This window comes from Palaemon carinicauda, chromosome 28, assembly GCF_036898095.1.
Source record: "Palaemon carinicauda isolate YSFRI2023 chromosome 28, ASM3689809v2, whole genome shotgun sequence".
Classification (NCBI taxonomy): Eukaryota; Metazoa; Arthropoda; class Malacostraca; order Decapoda; family Palaemonidae; genus Palaemon; species Palaemon carinicauda.
The window spans coordinates 90,235,287-90,255,165 of NC_090752.1; positions in this window are offsets into that span (position 1 = coordinate 90,235,287).

Here is a 19,879-nt window from a genome sequence, read left to right on the forward strand (position 1 = left end):
TCTACTCCTTAAGAAGACATAAGTTTGTCTCTACTCTTATTTTTTTTCCAAAACACGAATCTTATTCCGCCAATGAATATTCCTTTAGTAATTTCTTTTCCCCGAAGGAAATATATAGATAGATAGATAGATAGCTAGATAGGTAGAAGTTATAGATAGATAGATAAATAGATAGATAGATAGATAGAATTGTATTTATAAGAAAAAGTTAAAATTCTTATGAGGTGTGAATGAAGACTCGGATGAGAACGGGATGGTGTGAAGCCCTTTGAAGACATCGTTGGGTCGTTGAAGAATCTTCATCAGGTCCTCACCGAATATTTCTTTCTGCTTCAGTAGAAGTTTTGCGTTTTTCTCATCTTTTTTTTTTCCTTTTTTGAAAAGACGAATTTAATATCTCCATTGACTATTCTTTTCCTAATTTCTTTTCCCCGAAGAAAATCTTGAAAAAAGTCTTACAAAAAAGAAAAAAAAAAAAAAGAAAATTGATATAACAATTAATCTCGTATCGAGTTTCGCCATTTTGTTTAGTCTTTGGAAAATGTCAAAGGTTTCGGAAATGAAAAAAAATACTTATTTATAGTTTTACTTTCCTTTTATTCTATCGAAAGATTCATGTTTTAATTTCATGTTGTTATTTCATACGAAAATTAAAAGGTAATTTCCTTATGATTATTATTATTATTATTATTACCATTATTGTTGTTATTGTTATTATTTTGGCGTTCCTTAAGCTATATATATACATAATACACACACACACACATATATATATATATATATATATATTTATATATATGTATATATATACATACATATGAATATATATATATATATATATATATATAGATAGATAGATAGATAGATAGATAGATAGATAGATAGATAGATAGATAGATATATAAACACGAGAGTAAACTAAAGTAGAGGGTATTCTAACATGGCCATGGGTAGGGCATATAATGAGATTGAAAAATAACAGATTGACCCACAAAATAACAACGGGTCCCTATAAAATGCAAAACAAGAAGGGGAAGGAAGAAAAGACGAAGGATTGATATCTATGAAAACTTGCGAGTATAGATTGGCATAGAATGATCATAAACAGACGAGAATGGACACATTGCTTTTCTAATTATTATTATTATTATTATTATTATTATTATTATTATTATTGTAGGTGGTGGCGGTATTACTTGCTAAGCTACAACCTTAGTTGGAAAAGCAGGATGCTATGAGCTCAGGGGCTCCAACGGGAGAGGAGCCCAGTGAGGAAAGAAAAAAAAGAAAATAAAATATTTCAAGAAGAGTAACAACATTGAAATAAATATCTCCTGTATAAACTATACAAACTTTAGATAAACAAGATGAAGAGAAATGAAACAGAATAGTGTGGCACTATCCAAGAATAGAGAACAATGGTTTGATTTTGGAGTGACCTCCTAGAAAAGCTTCTTGCCATAGGTACAGAGTCTCTTTTACCCTTATCAAGAGGAAAGTAGCCACTGAACAATTACAGTGCCGTAGTAAACCCCTTGAGTGAAGAAGAATTGTTTGGTAATCTCAGTGTTGTCAGGTGTATGAGGACAGAAGTGAATATTTAAAGAATAGGCCACACTATTCAGTGTGTGTGTGTTTAGGCAAATGGAAAACGAACCGTAACCAGAGAGAAGGATCCTTCCGTATTCTATCCATAGTATCGCTCTTCCTCCAAAACTTTTTCACCCCCCCCCCCCTTCTTGCTATTCATTCAACATCTATTCTTTTTCCCTCTTATCATTTCTGTTATATATATATATATATATATATATATATACACAGTATTTTTTCAATTATCAATAAAACAGAAATAGAATTTCCATGTATCATTTGCAGCCAGTTTTGTTGGTTTTGCTCGATGTCTTTTTTGATTGATTTTTTCTTTTCTAGCCACAAACGCCTGTTGTGAACTTGTTTTAAAGACGAGGAAGTATTTTTTGTTTTACTTAATGTAATGACATACTGATATGGAATATTATTGTTGGGTAGAGGTGAACATATTCTATGTTATCATATTATATCTTGAAAGAGCCACCTTTAATTAATAGTGCAAATATTTATGTTGACAAATAAGAAAGTTATCAGATTATCTGAGAAATATTTTATATTCCGACTTTTTAAATTCTTAAACCTTATTTGACATACTTTATCTAAAGGAATAGGGTTTAATTTTGTAATGAAATAAGAACAATTAAATTTCCCTGTTATTTTCACGAGAGAGAGAGAGAGAGAGAGAGAGAGAGAGAGAGAGAGAGAGAGAGAGAGAGAGAGAGAGAGAGAGAGAGAGAGTCTCACGGTATCGGAATCTTCATATCGTTGATCAAATATTACAATATTTTTTCATGTATTTTGATTTTTGTTTTTGAGCCACTTTTAAAAGAAATAATGATTAGAAATATGATATAAGTGGGGAATACTTTGCAGAGGTTGGTGATATAACTTATTAAGTATTTATCTGTTATTTCTTCAATGTTTTATTATTATTATTATTATTATTATTATTATTATTATTATTATTATTATTATTATTATCATGATATTGGGGGCCATTATGTTATTACTACAGCAGTATACTGTACTGCATTAAGTACTTTTATTGTTTTATTTCAGGCAGTTTAGTGTGATACAACACTTTAATGTCATATACGTATATGAGAAGTGGTGATATTAATATTGTCAATACTCTGCTTTATTTTATAGGAGAACATTTTCAATTAATCAAAGTCAAGGTCAGCCATTTTCCGCTGAATTCCAAAACTGATGGGAGTCGGGCTTGGAACCTAATGACAAATGACAAGGAGGACTTACTGTGTGTGTATATATATATATATATATATATATATATATATATATATATATATATATATATATATATATATATATATATATGTGTGTGTGTGTATGTATATATATATAAAACATGGTGAAGGGTTTTGCGTATCAGCAAAGCTGTACTAGTCAGGGTCGCCCATACTAAGTTTGTTTGCTGTGAGCGATCAGACGAAAATCTCTCACCATCACCAATCTGCACTTGCTGGGGTGGTGATGAAAACTGGCCAAACTCCAGGCATGAATTGTCATGTTTGAGGCCTTTGTCCTGCAGTAGACTAGAAATGGCTGCATTTGTTCGTTTTTCTGCTGTTGTTCTTTTTTTTCTGACCGGCAGTGACAGATCGTTTGTTTACCATTCCTCGTGAAACAAGTTTTAGACTGATCATGTCGGGTAACTAACTACTTAACACAAGATTCAATGTTTGGTTACGCCAGATCCCATATGGCGCTATACCTTTTCCGCCACTTAATCCATTCATCTATTAGTGTGATTTTCAGCTTTTTTCAATAAACATGTAATATTGCCATTCATGTAAGTCAATTTTTTAAATTGACTTTCGTTTTTACTCACTTATTTAATATTTTTAATGAATATATCTATCTTTGTGGTGGAATATTTTTAAAGCTTCACCACAGGTTTCTTTTCTCATAGTTTATATTATTGCATGAATAGACTTTTTGTCTTGGTGAAAGTTTTTCGTTTTTGTTGCAAGCAATGCTCCTCTTGAAACACTTGCAATTCGCAACCTCTCTCACTGGAAATGTTTCATTTGATAAATGGCAGCTCTGTGTCATCATGACATTTCAAAAGGAAAAATAACCTTAAATAATAACGAGTCGATGGAAGTTCTAGATTTGCTGCAGAACTAAAAGCAATGTTTTAAATGCACTGATAGTAAGTGTTGGTACCAATGGGAAAGCTGGAACGTTATGGAAATTAATATTCATAACTTTTCTTTTTTATATGTCCCTTTTTTCTGAATATATATTCTACTATATAGAAAATAAGTCTCTGACAGAGAAGTGTGCTAATAAGGATTCTTAATTTACTTGAGAATGTTTTTTCGAAATGTGTCCTATTATTAGATTTATCAGAAGTCGATTAACAATACTTTTCATACTGCAAAATAAGATTCCATTGAACAATAGCAAATTGTTTATCCAGACTATAGAGAGAGTCTAGTGATTTAATTTCATTCAGCATATGACGGAGATGAAAATTATTTAGGTGTATTCATATTCGATTTTTTTTCTTACATTTTGGGAGGAAATTAATGGAAGGTAACTTACAAGAACTTTGTAATTTTAGAGCAGTATATCAGGGTTGTTATTGTAGCAGATTATAATTGCTCCAAATGAAGTCAAGACATTACATCTCCCATGTATGATAAAGACTGAGTGTCTGACTATATATGTGTGTGTGTGTATATATATATATATATATATATATATATATATATATATATATATATATATATATATATATATATATATCCTGTAACGCTCACGGGGGAGAGAAGTAGCCATACCCAGGTAAGAGGGGATACCCCGAGAGGTACACTCGTAAACCATACTCTCACACAAATTGCCCAACCAGCGGGTTGTAGTTATAAATGGGGGAAGGGTGGAAAGGGATGAATCTGTACGCGTGTGTCTGCATATCTATTTAATTATTTAGACGTCATTTTTGACGGCTCGGGTACACTAGTAACATTAGAAAAAGCAAATGAATGCTATGTTTGTAAATCAGCTATTCTCTGGTAATGGGAAAAGATTAAATGGAAAAAGGCTAATGGCATAAGACCACATCATTTAATTTGATGATATTGACTGAATGACTAATATGTACCTGGTGTTGATATATTGAAATAAACATTCCCAATGTAATGTATATATATAATATATGTATATATGCATATATCACATATTCAATATATATATATGTATATATATATTTACTGTATATATATATGTGTGTACTGTATATATATATATATATATATATATATATATATATATATATATATATATATATATATATATATATATATATATATAAAATTGTTCATTAGCTACTTTCCTCTTGGTAAAGGTAGAATAGACTCCTTAGCTATGGCAAGCAGCCCTTCTAGGAGAAGGACACTCGAAAATCAAACCATTGTTCTCTTATTATTATTATTATTATTATCACTATCCAAGCTACAACCCTAATTGGAAAAGCAAGATGCTATAAGCCCAGGGGCTCCAATAGGGAAAAATAGCCCAGTGAGGAAAGGAAATAAGGAAATAAATAACTGAAGAGAACAAATTAACAATAAATCATTCTAAAAAAAGTAACAACGTCATAACAGATATGTCATATACAAACTACTAACAACGTCAAAAACAAATATGTCATATATAAACTATAAAAAGACTCATGTCCGCCTGGTCAACAAAAAAGCATTTGCTCCCACTTTGAACTTTTGAAGTTCTACTGATTCAACAACCCGATTAGGAAGATCATTCCACAACTTGGTAACAGCTGGAATAAAACTTCTAGAGTACTGCATAGTATTGAGCCTCGTGATGGAGAAGGCCTGGCTATTAGAATTAACTGCCTGCCTAGTATTACGAACAGGATAGAATTGTCCAGGGAGATCTGAATGTAAAGGATGGTCAGAGTTATGAAAAATCTTATGCAACATGCATAATGAACTAATTGAACGACGGTGTCAGAGATTAATATCTAGATCAGGAATAAGAAATTTAATAGACCGTAAGTTTCTGTCCAACAAATTAAGATGAGAATCAGCAGCTGAAGACCAGACAGGAGAACAATACTCAAAACAAGGTAGAATAAAAGAATTAAAACACTTCTTCAGAATAGATTGATCACCAAATATCTTAAAAGACTTTCTCAATAAGCCAATTTTTTGTGCAATTGAAGAAGACACAGACCTTATATGTTTCTCAAAAGTAAATTTGCTATCGAGAAACACACCTAAAATTTTGAAAGAGTCATACAAATTTAAAGAAACATTATCAATACTGAGATCCGGATGTTGAGGAGCCACTGTCCTTGACCTACTTACAATCATACTTTGAGTTTTGTTAGGATTCAACTTCATACCCCATAACTTGCACCATGCACTAATTTTAGCTAAATCTCTATTAAGGGATTCACCAACCCCAGATCTACATTCAGGGGATGGAATTGATGCAAAGAGAGTAGCATCATCTGCATATGCAACAAGCTTATTTTCTAGGCCAAACCACATGTCATGTGTATATAGAATGAAAAGTAATGGGCCAAGAACACTACCCTGTGGAACACCGGATATCACATTCCTACACTCACTATGGTGCCCATCAACAACTACTCTTTGAGATCTACTACTTAAAAAATCAATAATAATGCTAAGAAACGACCCACCCACTCCCAACTGTTTCAGTTTGAAAACAAGGGCCTCATGATTAACACGGTCAAAGGCAGCACTAAAATCAAGGCCAATCATACGAACTTCCCGACCACAATCAAGGGATTTCTGTACTGCATTGGAGATTGTAAGAAGGGCATCACATGCTCCAAGGCCTTTACGAAAACCAAATTGCAAACTAGGGAATAGATGATTACCTTCAGCAAACCTATTAAGACGTTTTGCCAGAAGACGTTCAAAAACTTTAAATAATATGGGAGTTATGGAAATTGGGCGGTAATCAGTGGGACTTGAGCTACCACAAACACATTTACATAGAGGAGTAACATTACCAATTCTCCAACAAGTGCTAAAAGCTCCTCTTCTTGCTAACTTGCGCAAAATAACAGATAACTTTGGAGCTAAGAAATCTGCTGTCTTTATAAAAAACAAAGGAAAAATACCATTTGGGTCTACACCTCCATAAGCATCAAGGTCCATCAACAGAGCTTTAATCTCACGAGATCGAAAAGCTAAACTAGTTAGTTTAGCCTCAGGAAAACAGGAATGAGGAAGTTCAAGTTTTTCATTACTCTGTTTACTGTCAAAAACATCAGCCAAAAGGGTTGCCTTTTCCTTTGGACAGTGAGTGACTGAGCCATCTGGTTTAAGTAAAGGAGGAACTGTTGCATCTACACCAAAGAGTGCAGATTTAAGGGTAGACCACCATTTATGTTCCTGAGTTGTACCAGAAAGTGTTTCTTTTATGGTTAAATTGTACTCCTTTTCAGTTGAGGCATAAACTCTCTGAGCAAAAGCTCGAAGCTGAGTATAGTTGTTCCAGGTCAAATCTGATCTGTTACCCTTCCAAAGGTGATAGGCCTCCTGCTTCTCCAAATAAGCACGTCTACAATCATCATTGAACCACGGTTTGTCCTTCATTCGGTACCTTAGCACACGAGAAGGGATACGCCTATCAATTATGTTGACTAGATTCTCATTCAAAGAGACAACAGGATCTACACTATTATATAATTGTGACCAATTCAAGGACAAAAGATCATGCAAAATCCCATTCCAGTCTGCTTGGGATTTCATATAGATTTTACAGGAATATGATATATCAGGGACAGGCTGCTCAGTCTTCACTAATAATGAAATCAAGGCATGATCAGAAGTCCCGACTGGAGAACCAATCTTACTAGTTATAACGCCAGGGGAGTCAGTGTATACGAGGTCCAAGCAATTACCAGACCTGTGAGTAGCTTCATTTATGATTTGCTCACAGCCTGATTCAGAGGCAAAGTCTAAAGCTCTTAAGCCATGGCGATCGGTAGGAGAGATAGAACTTAACCACTCCCTATGGTGAGCATTAAAATCACCAACAAAGACAAAAGAAGCCTTCCTATCATCTTCTTGTATCTTAGCCATAATGGTAAGAAGACAATCGAAGATAGAATCATCCATGTCTGGATTCCGGTAGATCGAACACAAATAAAAGTTGTTATGCCTGCCACAAACTTTTATTACCTGAATCTCATGACATCCACATTGATAGCAGGACTTATGAGAAGCAGGGTACTCGGTCCTAATATACACCGCCATTCCCCTGGCCCTAGGAATGGCATCACGTTTCAGCATTATTGGCTTCTTAAAACCAGCTATAAGGAGCTCAGATGAGTGCCTCATATTAGAAACCAAAGTTTCTGAGCACAAAAGAATATCATACTGTCTGGATGCAACTGTAAGGTCTTGGATATTTGCATGAAGACCACGAATATTGCAATACAGAAGACGACATTGACGAAATCTAGGACGTACTGGTCCCGGATTTCACTCAATGTCTCCAGACAGCATAAGAATTATCTTGGGGAGTGCCATAGCCTCTGTACCATGGTCTTGCACTGTCTTGGGTTAGAGTTCTCTTCCTTGAGGGTACACTCAGGCACACATTGCTAAGTTTATTTTCATTCCTAACTGGTTTTTTTCCATGTCGTAGCCATTGGTTTTATAATCATGGTTATAACTAAGCTAATAATGATAATGATGATTCTGAGAGAAAAGACGTTTGAAGGAAAGAAGTGAACGTTTCGGGCTCTTTCGTAAACGATGGAGATAAAGACGATAAGTCAGTCTGGAACGAAATCTAATGATCCCTTCTGATACAGATTAATTATTCAGTGGGAAAATGATGGTCCCCAGAGCCCTCTTTTGCTCACAGTCCTCCCGTTTTTCATTCCATGGTTTTTACATGGGCGAGATACCCGTGATGTATCAGCTCTGTCATCGAGACGGACGTTGATAAAACACGTTCTGAAAAATCAGTTTCATTTTCTAAATTTGTTTTCGGTGATAAATGCTCCTCTGCGCGAAGTATAAAATTGTATTATCTATTATGCAGTGATTACTTGTTGGCATCTGTAATGAATCCATTCATCTCGCCAGACAAGAATTATGCCCTTGTTAATTTGGGTGATTAGATTGACATAAGGGTTGTGGTGGCCGATGTGGTAACGTCCCTGACTGTTGAAAGCCAGACTAAGGTTTGAGTTCCATTCAAATTCGTTAGTTCGTTTGGTCGCTGCAATCTCACCATCCTTGTGAGCTATGGATGGGGTTTTGGGGGCATCTATAGGTCTAACTGCTGAGTCATCAGCAGCCATTGCCTGGCCCTCCTTGGTCGGAGAGGGGCCTTGGCCGCATGATCATTTACAGTATATACATGGTCAGTCTCTAGGGCATTGTCCTGCTTGATAGGGCAGTGTCACTGTTCCTTGCCTCTGCCATTCATGAGTGGCCTTTAAACCTTTAAACCTCAGAGCTCCGCTTTATCAGAATTTGTTTGTAAGTGTGAAAAAGATTTTAGAAAGATTTACCTACGAATTTGATTCGCTAATGATAATGTGTTTAGTTGGAATATTAAGATTTGTTTTATTTTAAATAAGATTAGAATTTAAGTTGAGTGTTTAGTTTTATTTGTAATGTTTTCTAATATTTTTGGTAACGTTTTTTAAGAATTGTCTTGAATACACCAAAGAAGACTAAAAAACATTTCTCCTTCCCTGTAGGCATTGGGATCCCATCCTGTTTTTAAAAGTTTGAGTTTAGGAGAAATCTGATACCCCATTATTATTACCAGCCACCCGTGGAGATACTTTTGCTAGAGAGTTATTGGATCCTTTGATTGGCCAGAAAGTATTATTATTATTATTATTATTATTATTATTATTATTATTATTATTATTATTATTATTAGTGTGTGTCAAATTCAGGTACAGTTGGACACAGGAAATCATGGTACGCGTCGCTCAGAGGAAGTGCACCCAGCCACACCATTACTGCGTGGCGAGTTCCTGTATTTAGTCCAGCCCAGCCCCTCTGAAAGCTTTCCCAACGTTATCTTTTTAGTTACCTGCCACTCAGTAAGGGTGTGACATGGTGCACTTTATCGGAGCAAGCTGTACCAGAGACTCTTGTGTCCAACTGTACATCATTAAAAGAAGGAAAGTAGACTCATCCTGTCTTTCAAGTACAAAATAATTTGTGTATTGATTTCCTAACGGCGTTCAAGGTTTTCAGTGTAAAAAAGGTATTAATAAACATTAGGAAATGGAGAAGCTCTGATATTAATACTGTTATGTAACTAAAATTGGGAATTATAGAAATATTTCTAACATTTAGTTTTGTGATACATAAAACTCATTATTCTAAATTTCTTATCGATTTTTTTATGGGGGGGGGGGGGGGGCTGTTAGAGGAATATTCTAAACATCTTTGAAACAGAATTACAAATTCATGCACCCTTTCCCCTTACGTCTTATGTTCGCCGTTTACCGTCGTCCTGTATGGAATTTCTTGGTTGGTTTATATTTATTAATTTGTTATTGTCTTTCTTCCCCTTAATGGTCTTTTCAAGCTTGTTCCTTATGAAAGGTCTATCGTTTGGATAATTATGATATTAATTACAACTATAATGATTATAATGATAATTATAACATAAAAATATTATATAAGAACATTTAGAAAAAGATAGTATAGATATTGCAAGAATTATGTTCATTCAGAATTACTGAAATATTGCTTAGAATTTCATTGGGCAGGTAGCACCTATAATATTATTAATGATGATGAAGAGGAGGGTGAATATAATGATAATTGTTATTGATGTTATTTCTCACAAAATTTCCCACAAAATTTCTCGGAATTGTTCCAAAATGAAGCTTTGATCGCAAGCTTTTCCTTCGCAATTTCTTTACTAATAATTCATCTACAAGTAATATTTTATATATCCAAGGTTTATTCATGATTTAGCTGAAGTTTCTCTTCTCTGAAAATAATTGTGTATTTATTTTTGGTGTGCCTGAAAGGACGAATTTAATTGGCATCTGCCATTTTAGCTGCCAGTTTTTTTTCCAGATGTTATACCCTGCTTGTCTATCATTCGGCTTTTCTTTTGTAATGGACTTTTGTTTTTACTTTATTTCATTTTTATTTTATATGTTTAAGAATGGATATATTCATCTTTGTGCTGGATTATTTTTAAACTTGTACCATTTGGTTCTTTTCTCACAGTTTATTTTATCGCATTAGAATTTTTGTCGTGATGAAATATTTTTTGTTTTTTATTTAATGATCTTTGAGGATATTTCCCTTTAAGTGTTTGCTCAATATCAATGATAAAAACTAAACAATGAACTGTTGGTGTCTTTTCCATAAGTGTATTGTAGCAAGGTTAACTGTTTGTTTGCTCGTAAGTTCAGAATCCATCAAAAATATTGCGCTGAATTTTCCTGATTAGTTCTAGTGCTTCCATACACTCTTTAATCATAACAGTAATGGAGCGACTTTTATGGAAACGTGTGGTAATGTACAGTTGGACACATAAATGCCTGGCACACCTTGCTCTGAGGAAGTTCACCGTGTCACACCCTTACTGCATGGCGTGTAACTAAACATGTAATGAGGGGAGAGAGGGCAAGGGTGGTGGGAGACGCTCCACACAGGAACTCGCCGCGCAGTAAGGGTGGGACAGGATGTACTTTCTTAGAGCGAGATGAACCAGGAATTCCCGAGTCCATCTGTACTTCATACATATTGTCGTCGATCGTGTTTATATTTGCCTTGTTGATTTAGCCTTACTTCTATTTTTCTTTCCAAGGCTTATTTTTTATTGATTTTATTTAGAAATCATACCTCTGTTATTGGATTTTTTTTTTTTCAAAGCTAATTTTCTGGTGGTTTTATCTAGAATTCGTACCTCTTATTATTTTCAAGGCTTAATTTCTGGTGGTTTTGTTAGAAGTAATAGACTTTAATTTTCAGTCTTCAGTTTTACCCCATTATTATTATTTTTTTGAGTCAGGAAGGACTAGGATGAACACCTGAATGACTTTTATCAACCCCAGGAATCCCCCCCCCCCCTCAACCAAAACAAAGAGAGACGAAAAATAAATATAACAAATACTTTAACCTCCAGAAAGAATTCCCATTTAAGAATGGTAGTTTCTAAAGAGCCAAAAAACAGGTCTTCGTATTATTTCCCTCACAACCATATGTTCTCCCCCCCCCCCCCCCCCCCCCCCCCCCCTCTTAGACCCTTAAATCCCTGCTGTTTAGCTTCCACAGACTCCTTTCAGCATTTTAACAAGGATGATGAACGTGAGTTAATTTTCAATGGAGCGCCAAGTTATAACGCCTTTCGGAAAGCCCTTATGGCGTCTCTTGGCTCCATTTTTACAACGTAATACTCGAATGGAAGGATAAAGCCAACACTAACTACGGGGTTTGAGGTCGAAATATGAAGAGAAAGCGTTATATGAAGAGGATTAAAGGAGGTGACGTTGGGGAAAGTTGTTACGGTTGAAGAGACGTGTCGGGGGAAATAACATTGTTTTAAGCACTGAGGAAATATACGGATCTCTCTCTCTCTCTCTCTCTCTCTCTCTCTCTCTCTCTCTCTCTCTCTCTCGCCTCCCATTATGCTTTGAGTTTCTATAAGGAAGGAATACTCATCACATATTGTTAATTAGGAAAATGTAATTGTGTTGATAAATATCTGACTGTTGGTTGGTGACTCCACTGTTACGTTCTCTTTTCCAGTGGTTGAACCGAGGATGGGGAAACATACATAATCCAATTGAGTATCTAAGGTGCAGAGCACATGGAAAGAAATTTCATTAAAAAATTCCATATTATATGATAAATGGATGTGAACTAGATAGCAAACCACCGCAGAGCAGGCCATTAGGGTAACTACCTTATTCTTAATAAACTGACCTTTTGAATTATAATTTAGTGTTGACTCTCCAGAGCAGTGTATATATATATATATATATATATATATATATATATATATATATATATATATATATATATATATATATATATATATATATATATATATAAGCTACTTAAAAGTTTCTTATACATGTTCTGAACACGGAAAAGAGCTTTTATAACAATCAGATCTTAAAATGATAAGCTTTCATATGAAGTACATTACTGTACAGTACAGTACATGATTATTATTTTATGACGTACAGACCGACGTAAGGTGGGATAAAACGGCGTAGTTTTGAAAAGTGTGTGAAGTCGGAACTGACATACGTTGAACCATCATAAAGCGGGATATTACTTAATAAAAACTCTTCCAGTAGGTATTTGGTGACCCGATTTGCATCTTTCGGAAGGTGCAATAAGGTGATTCACTAGTAGGTCCACGTTTTGCTAGGTCCAAAGATTATTCCAAGTCTATGAACCCCAGTTCGACCAGCTGTGTGGCCGAGGGAAAGGGGCATTGTTGGTATATTTTTACCTTTAATTTTCATGCAGTCTTTCAAATATCAGAGTATATATGTATGAATGTATATATGTATGTATGTATGTACAGTATATGCATATGTCATCATCATTACCAACAGCTGTAATTAGTCAACAGATGGGAGTGGAAGGACATATTATGTATATGTATATAATGTGTATATACACGTTCACACATATGGGTGTGTATATGTAGACATCCAAGCAAACATTCTTATATGCTTATGGTCAAGGGTGAAAGTTCATATACATACAGGCATGACCCAGATTTTAAAATATATGAGATTCGTCGTCGATTCTGCTGCTTTGTTTGTCCTCTATTTTTAGATCAAACTGTTTGTAAACAGAAGCTTATTTAGAACAAGGATTTTATATGACTATTTTTATGACTAATTCATAATACCTTTTACGGCGAAAAGATTCCGTTTTTAACTTGATAGGCAGAATTATGGGTAATTATTTTTCTTGTCAGTTAACTATAAATGGTGAAATAATTTTCCAAATCATTAATGATAAATTAATTTTAGACTTTTGAAAAATAATCAAGAATTATTCATTGACAATGAGTAGGATTTCTCAAGTCCTATAAGCGCTAACATTGGATTCAACAATTTTGGAAAATGATATTGGAGTCATTTGGAATACCATACTATTTAAATAGTAAATCAATTTTATGGAAACAATATTCTGTTCATGAATATATTTGTATAAATGTAAATTTCCATTATTATTCATCCATTAAATAGTGAATACACTTATGTTCACTTCATTAAAACCAATATCACATTTATTTCATTTTTTTATTCACATTCACTAAGTCTATGGAAATTCTGCTGATTCTCTATTTAGTAATATATTTACTACCGGCAATGATGTTCTATTGTCACTTTCTTCTGTTTGTTTGTTTGTCAACAGCCTAACTCAAAAAGTTGCGGATGAATTCTGATAAAAATTTCAAGATGTCAGAAATGGGAACTTAGCAGTGATTAGATCTTATTATATAGGAGAGATTGTCTGAATCTCTCCCCGGGTGCTGTGTTGCTTAGTATATTTCTGCCAACTGGGCAGGGCCTGGATCTTCCCTCAGTTCGAATCCTGGCGTGTAGAAGAACTTATCATAAAGGGATTTCCTCACAATCACACACGCGGAAACATTTCAAACTTTAGGTAAAATAGATAAATTGCAGTAATACATATGGCATCATGTCAACAAAATAATATGACCGATATTGGTACCATACTTTTCTCTTATCAAAGGTGTTGTCTAAACTGCGTAAACAACAAAATTTTATAGTAGTTCTTGCTTGATACAAGCATCCCCTTGTAGTCGTAAAGTGTGAATAGGGAACAGGCTGGGTAATGTCTCCAGTATTTTATGATGTTGATCCTGAACACAAAAAAGGCCTTGGGACCCTAAAAGTTGTCTCCACATGATGGCGCTACGCGTTTCAGGTTGTTGGGTTTTATTGCCACTTTCTGGGGAAGAGACATCTAATGATGTTGTGAGCTGTATCCTGAGTAGCTATAATGAAACACACCCACACACACACCCACACACACACACCCACAGAGAGAGAGAGAGAGAGAGAGAGAGAGAGAGAGAGAGAGAGAGAGAGTTTATATTTTGGGTAATTCATGTATAGTGTCGTTGCGCAGGAAGACGTGAGTTGCAGAGTGCAAGTCTGTTGGTATGTGATACTACGCTGGAGGCTTGTAAGTCTGGCGGCGTGGAGTAAATTTTCCCACGACGTGACGTATGCGCTGGAGATCGTCGGAGGAGGTTGTAGAAGGAAAAAATTCGGCAGGGATGACCAACGGGTCGCCATACACCATTTCAGCTGCTGAGACGTCGAGGGCGTCTTTGGGAGTGGTCCTTAGTCCCAGGAGGACCCAGGGAAGCTGAGTAAACCCGTTGGAATCCTTGCAGCGGGACATCAAAGCTGCTTTGAGGGTGCGATGAAAACGTTCAAACATTCCATCGGCAGTGGGGTTGTAGGCAGTTGTCTGATGTAGGGTGATGCCCAGGAGATTCGCTAATGATGTCCACAATTGAGAGGTGAAATTGGTACCCCTGTCAGAAGTAATATGCTCAGGGATACCAAATCTTGCAATCCATCCTGAGAGTAAGGCAGATGTACATGAGGCGGACGTTGCAGTTTCCATGAGAATGGCTTCAGGCCAATGAGTGGAGCTGCCGATGACGGTAAACAGGTAACAATGTACTTGTGATGTGGGTAGGGGGCCTACAACATAGACCGGAATGTGTGTGAAACGATGATGAGGTTGAGGAAAGGTGCCCACTCCGGAATCCGTGTGTCGAGGTACTTTGAAAGTTTGGCAAGAAGTACAGGCACGCACCCAATCCTTAGCATCCTTAGAATTGCCGTGCCAAATGAACTTCGTCTTCAGCAGCTGTGCAGTATAACGGCACGAGGGATGTGAAAGTCCGTGAATGAAATCAAACAGGAATCCAAGGTTGCGGTCTACCAGTACTGACGTCACAGAGGAGGGTGGTGTTGGAGTCTTTCAGGGGGGAAGTCTTCCCAACGGAGGGACGTGCAGGATGTCCTACATGCTTGATACTCTGGATCCTGTCGTTGGGCTTCAGCTAAGGCATTGTGATAAAATCCCAGTTGAACAGCAGCCAACATGTTTCTTGACAGGGCATCGGCAACAGGATTAATTTTCCCATGGTAGAGAGCTGTCGGCGTTGACGGGCGGACCAGGCATCAGATTGTCGAGTGAAGGTGTGCACCCGAGGCATGTGGTCTGTGCGAATGACAAAGGGCGTACCTTCTAAGAAATGGCGAAAGTGACAGACAGCCAAGTGCACCGCCAGCAATTCGCGATTGAAGGTAGAATAACCCAATTCTGCCTTGAACAGTTTTCTGCTGAAGAAGGCTAAGGGGAGGGGCAAGCCGTTGACCACCTGCTCGAGTACTGCACCAATAGCGACGTCGCTGGCATCGGTGGAGAGAAGGAGAGGGGCATGTGGGATAGGAAAAAAGAGAGCCACAGCCGTTGATATCGCCTTCTTTGCATTGTAGAAGGCTGCTTCCGGAAGGGGACCCCACTTCAGGTCCTTTGGCATGGCCTTGAGGGAGGCGTAGAGGGGAGCAAGAGTGGCAGCAATGGCTGGCAGAAAATGGTGATAATAGTTGATCACGCCCAAGAATTCCTGCAGAGCTTTGATGGTCGAGAGCGCGGGGAAGTCCTAAACGGTTGCTACCTTCTCAGGGATGGGATGGACTCCTTCAGGAGTGATGCGGTGCCCTAAGAATGACACTTCGTTGGCGCCAAAGGTACACTTGTCGCACCGGACTACAAGGCCGTTTTGTTGCAAGCGGTCGAGCACGATGCACAGGTGACGGAGGTGTTCCTCTTTTGAGGAGGAGAACAAAAGTATGTCGTCCACATAACATACATAGAAGGGGGGGTGTCCTAAGATGCCATCCATGAGACGTTGAAACGTGGCCCCAGCATTACGGAGGCCAAAACAGGAGTAATTGAAGGTGTACAGTATGTACCAAACGTAGTGGTGATGGCGGTCTTGGGGATGTCTTCTGGGTTCATAGGCACCTGATAAACGGATTTTGAGCGAAGCGAAAAATCTATTTTTGGGTGAGATAGCCATGGCGTCCTGATGGAAGGTTCCTTTTTGGTAGCTTCCTTGGGTATAAAACTACTAAGATATTCCCAGAGAATTTAACCACAGGTTATCACAGAATTCTAACTTCTGGAGCGAGTATCCCAAAGGTTTCCCTTTAAGACATCGTATATCAACAGGGGACGCATGTCTGAACGCGCCACATAGCTATCTATACCCCGAACAGAGTTAATGCTTCGGTGTGTAAGGGTTGAGAATAGCTGGGAGCCGTTCCATAGCTAATCTCATTCGTGGCTACTACTGATACTTGAGACGTAAACAAACGGGCGCCATTGCTCAAATGACGTCACGTCCGTCTTCATCCTGAAGCCAGTTGCTTGCCCATCACCATGATACAGTAGAACAGGGTGGGATCTAAAACTGGACGAAGTATCAGGGAGGGTCCATCAGGACGCCATGGCTATCTCACCCAAAAATAGATTTTTCGCTTCGCTCAAAATCCGTTTTTTGGGCTCAAGCCATGGCGTCCTGATGGAAGAATACCAGAGAATCAATGTATTGTGGTAGATTTTCCCCTAATAGTAAGTGCCAAGGCATTGACAAAACAGCATAGTAATCTTTGATAAAGAACCATAGGGAAGAAGCATCCTGCCCCCCTTGGCAGTGAAGTTCCCATGGGTCATGCCGACGTCAAAGTGGTATTGAAGGGCTATTCATCCTGATAGAAGAACTTGAAGAACTTGGAGATGAAGCCGAATGTTTGGTATTTGTGTAGGAACATTCTGAAAATTAGACCAGTGGTGGTTGGGCACTGTGTATAGAGAATGATGGTTCATCTCCCGGGTATTAAAAGTAAGTATTCGTGTTGGAACCTTACATAATCAGAGTGAATATAAATTAAGAGTTAGCACCTTAATTTCTTCATAACCATAAGGAAAAGGGGGAATAATAAAACTATGACAGGCATGTATTTCATAGTAAGTAGGAGCTGATTGAGACGCACAGGTAATAAAATAGAAATTTTATTTCACAAATGCAGAAATTAAATAATTTACAGCAGAAAGTAAAATTCATTTTTACAATAATTATAATGTACATAGTAATAAAGGCTTGCTCTTGAATCTGAAAAGGAATTTCAAGTTTATTAGTAGGCACTCGTTCTCGAGGAACGCAAGTCTTTGATAAAACACATCATGCTCAGGGCATGTGGCACTTGTGTGACAACTATGACATTTCACCTGGGATAAGAACAGTTATAAAAGCACTAAGTGTTTTCGACATCACTATGAATCGCTCGAGGGTCAACATAGGCACCCGAAGAGTTAGAGTCCCAAGTAACTCACTGTTCTACGCAGAGTTAGGTGCAGGTTTCATAACACTACCTGCGGCTACCACAAAATGTTTGACTTCGTGCACTTGTTTCGCATAATGTTTAAAGAAAACTCGCGAGGACTTCCAACCCGTGAAGTTTTTAAGGCTTTCAAAGTCCATGCTCTGAAAGAAATTCAGAGATGATGCCACTTTTCTAGGATCATGACCAGCGGGTGTACTGTTCGGATCCGCTCTGCGAATGAAGTAGGTGATTTTCGCTCTTAATTGTTTCAGTGACAGGTCGCTGCCCGATGTTTCTCCTTTGAAGAGTTGGCCTCCACCAAAGTTTGAAGTTCTGCGAAGATAGACCTTGAGGCTCTCTACTGGACATAGAGAGGCATCCTCCTTCAGGGGGCATATTCTCCAAGGGCCCCATCTTTTGGTGGGTAATTCATTTTTGGCGAGAAACGTCGGATCAGGGGAGAGGGTAACTTCTCCTGTATCGGTAAACAGGATGTGTCCCTCTTCTCTTGATAATGCCACTATTTCGCTGACTCGAGCTCCTGAAGCGAGAGCAAAGAGAAATATAACTTTCTGAGTCAGATCCTTGAGAGGGCATGAATCATTGTCCAAGTTGGAGGCGAAATGGAGCACCTTGTCTAGTGACCAGGAGATCGGTTTCGGTGGGGGTGCTGGGCGTAGGCGAGCACATGCTTTCGGTAGTTTGTTGAAGATGTCGCTGGACAGATCAATTTGGAAAGCATATAGAATTGGTCTAGTCAAGGCCGATTTGCAGGTTGATATCGTATTGGCTGCTAATCACTGTCCATGAAGGTGAATAAAGAAGGTCATGCAGAAATCAATCGTGATTTCTTTATGATTTTTTGTCTTGACAAAGGAAACCCATTTCCTCCAGGATGATTCATATTGCCGTCTTGTGGATTCGGTCTTGTATTCCTCTAGGAAGTCCAGACTTTTCTTCGAGATCCCAAACCTCTTCTTTGCGGCTAGGGAGAGAAAATCATGAGATGAAGGTCCTTGATTTTCGATGATGAAGCGAAGACAGTCGACTTCTGTACTTGTTGAGAGAGAACTGGGCCCGGGAGAGGGATCAGCTTGGGCTGCAGCTCCAGGACCAGGGGGTACCAGTTGCTCCGAGGCCACTTGGGAGCCACTAGGGCCGCTGTCCCTTTGAAGGTTCTCAGTTTGGAGAGGACTTTCAACAGAAGGTTGGTGGGGGGGAACAGGTAGATCTTGGACCATCTGTTCCAATCCAGTGACATGGCATCCACTGCTTCTGCTTTGGGGTCCTCGTACGGGGCCACATACCGAGGAAGTTGATTGTTGTCGCTCGTTGCAAAGAGATCTATCTGAAGTTCTGGGACTTGGTGAGAGATGAAGGAGAACGATCTTGCGTCTAGAGACCATTCCGACTCTATCGGGTTTGTCCGAGATAGAGCATCCGCTGTCACGTTGCGGAATCCTTGTAGGTGAACTGCAGACAGGTGCCACTTCTTCTTCTCTGCCAGACGGAAGATTGGGAGAAGCACCTGATTTATCTGGGGCGATCTTGAGCCTTGGCGATTGAGACAACGAACTACCACCGAGTTGTCTAGGGTTAGACGGATGTGGATCGAGGGCGGCGGGGATAACTTCTTCAGGGTTAGTAGGACCGCCATGGCCTCCAAGATGTTTATGTGGAACGTCTTGAACAGGGGAGACCAGGTGCCTTGAGCCTGTTTTTGGTGGGAGTGACCTCCCCAACCCTCCAGCGAAGCGTCCGTGTGGATGTTGAGTGATGGAGGAGGGTGTTGGAGAGGAATGGACCTTTTCAGGGCCTTTTCTTCTGACCACGGCTTTAGGAGAAGTCGCA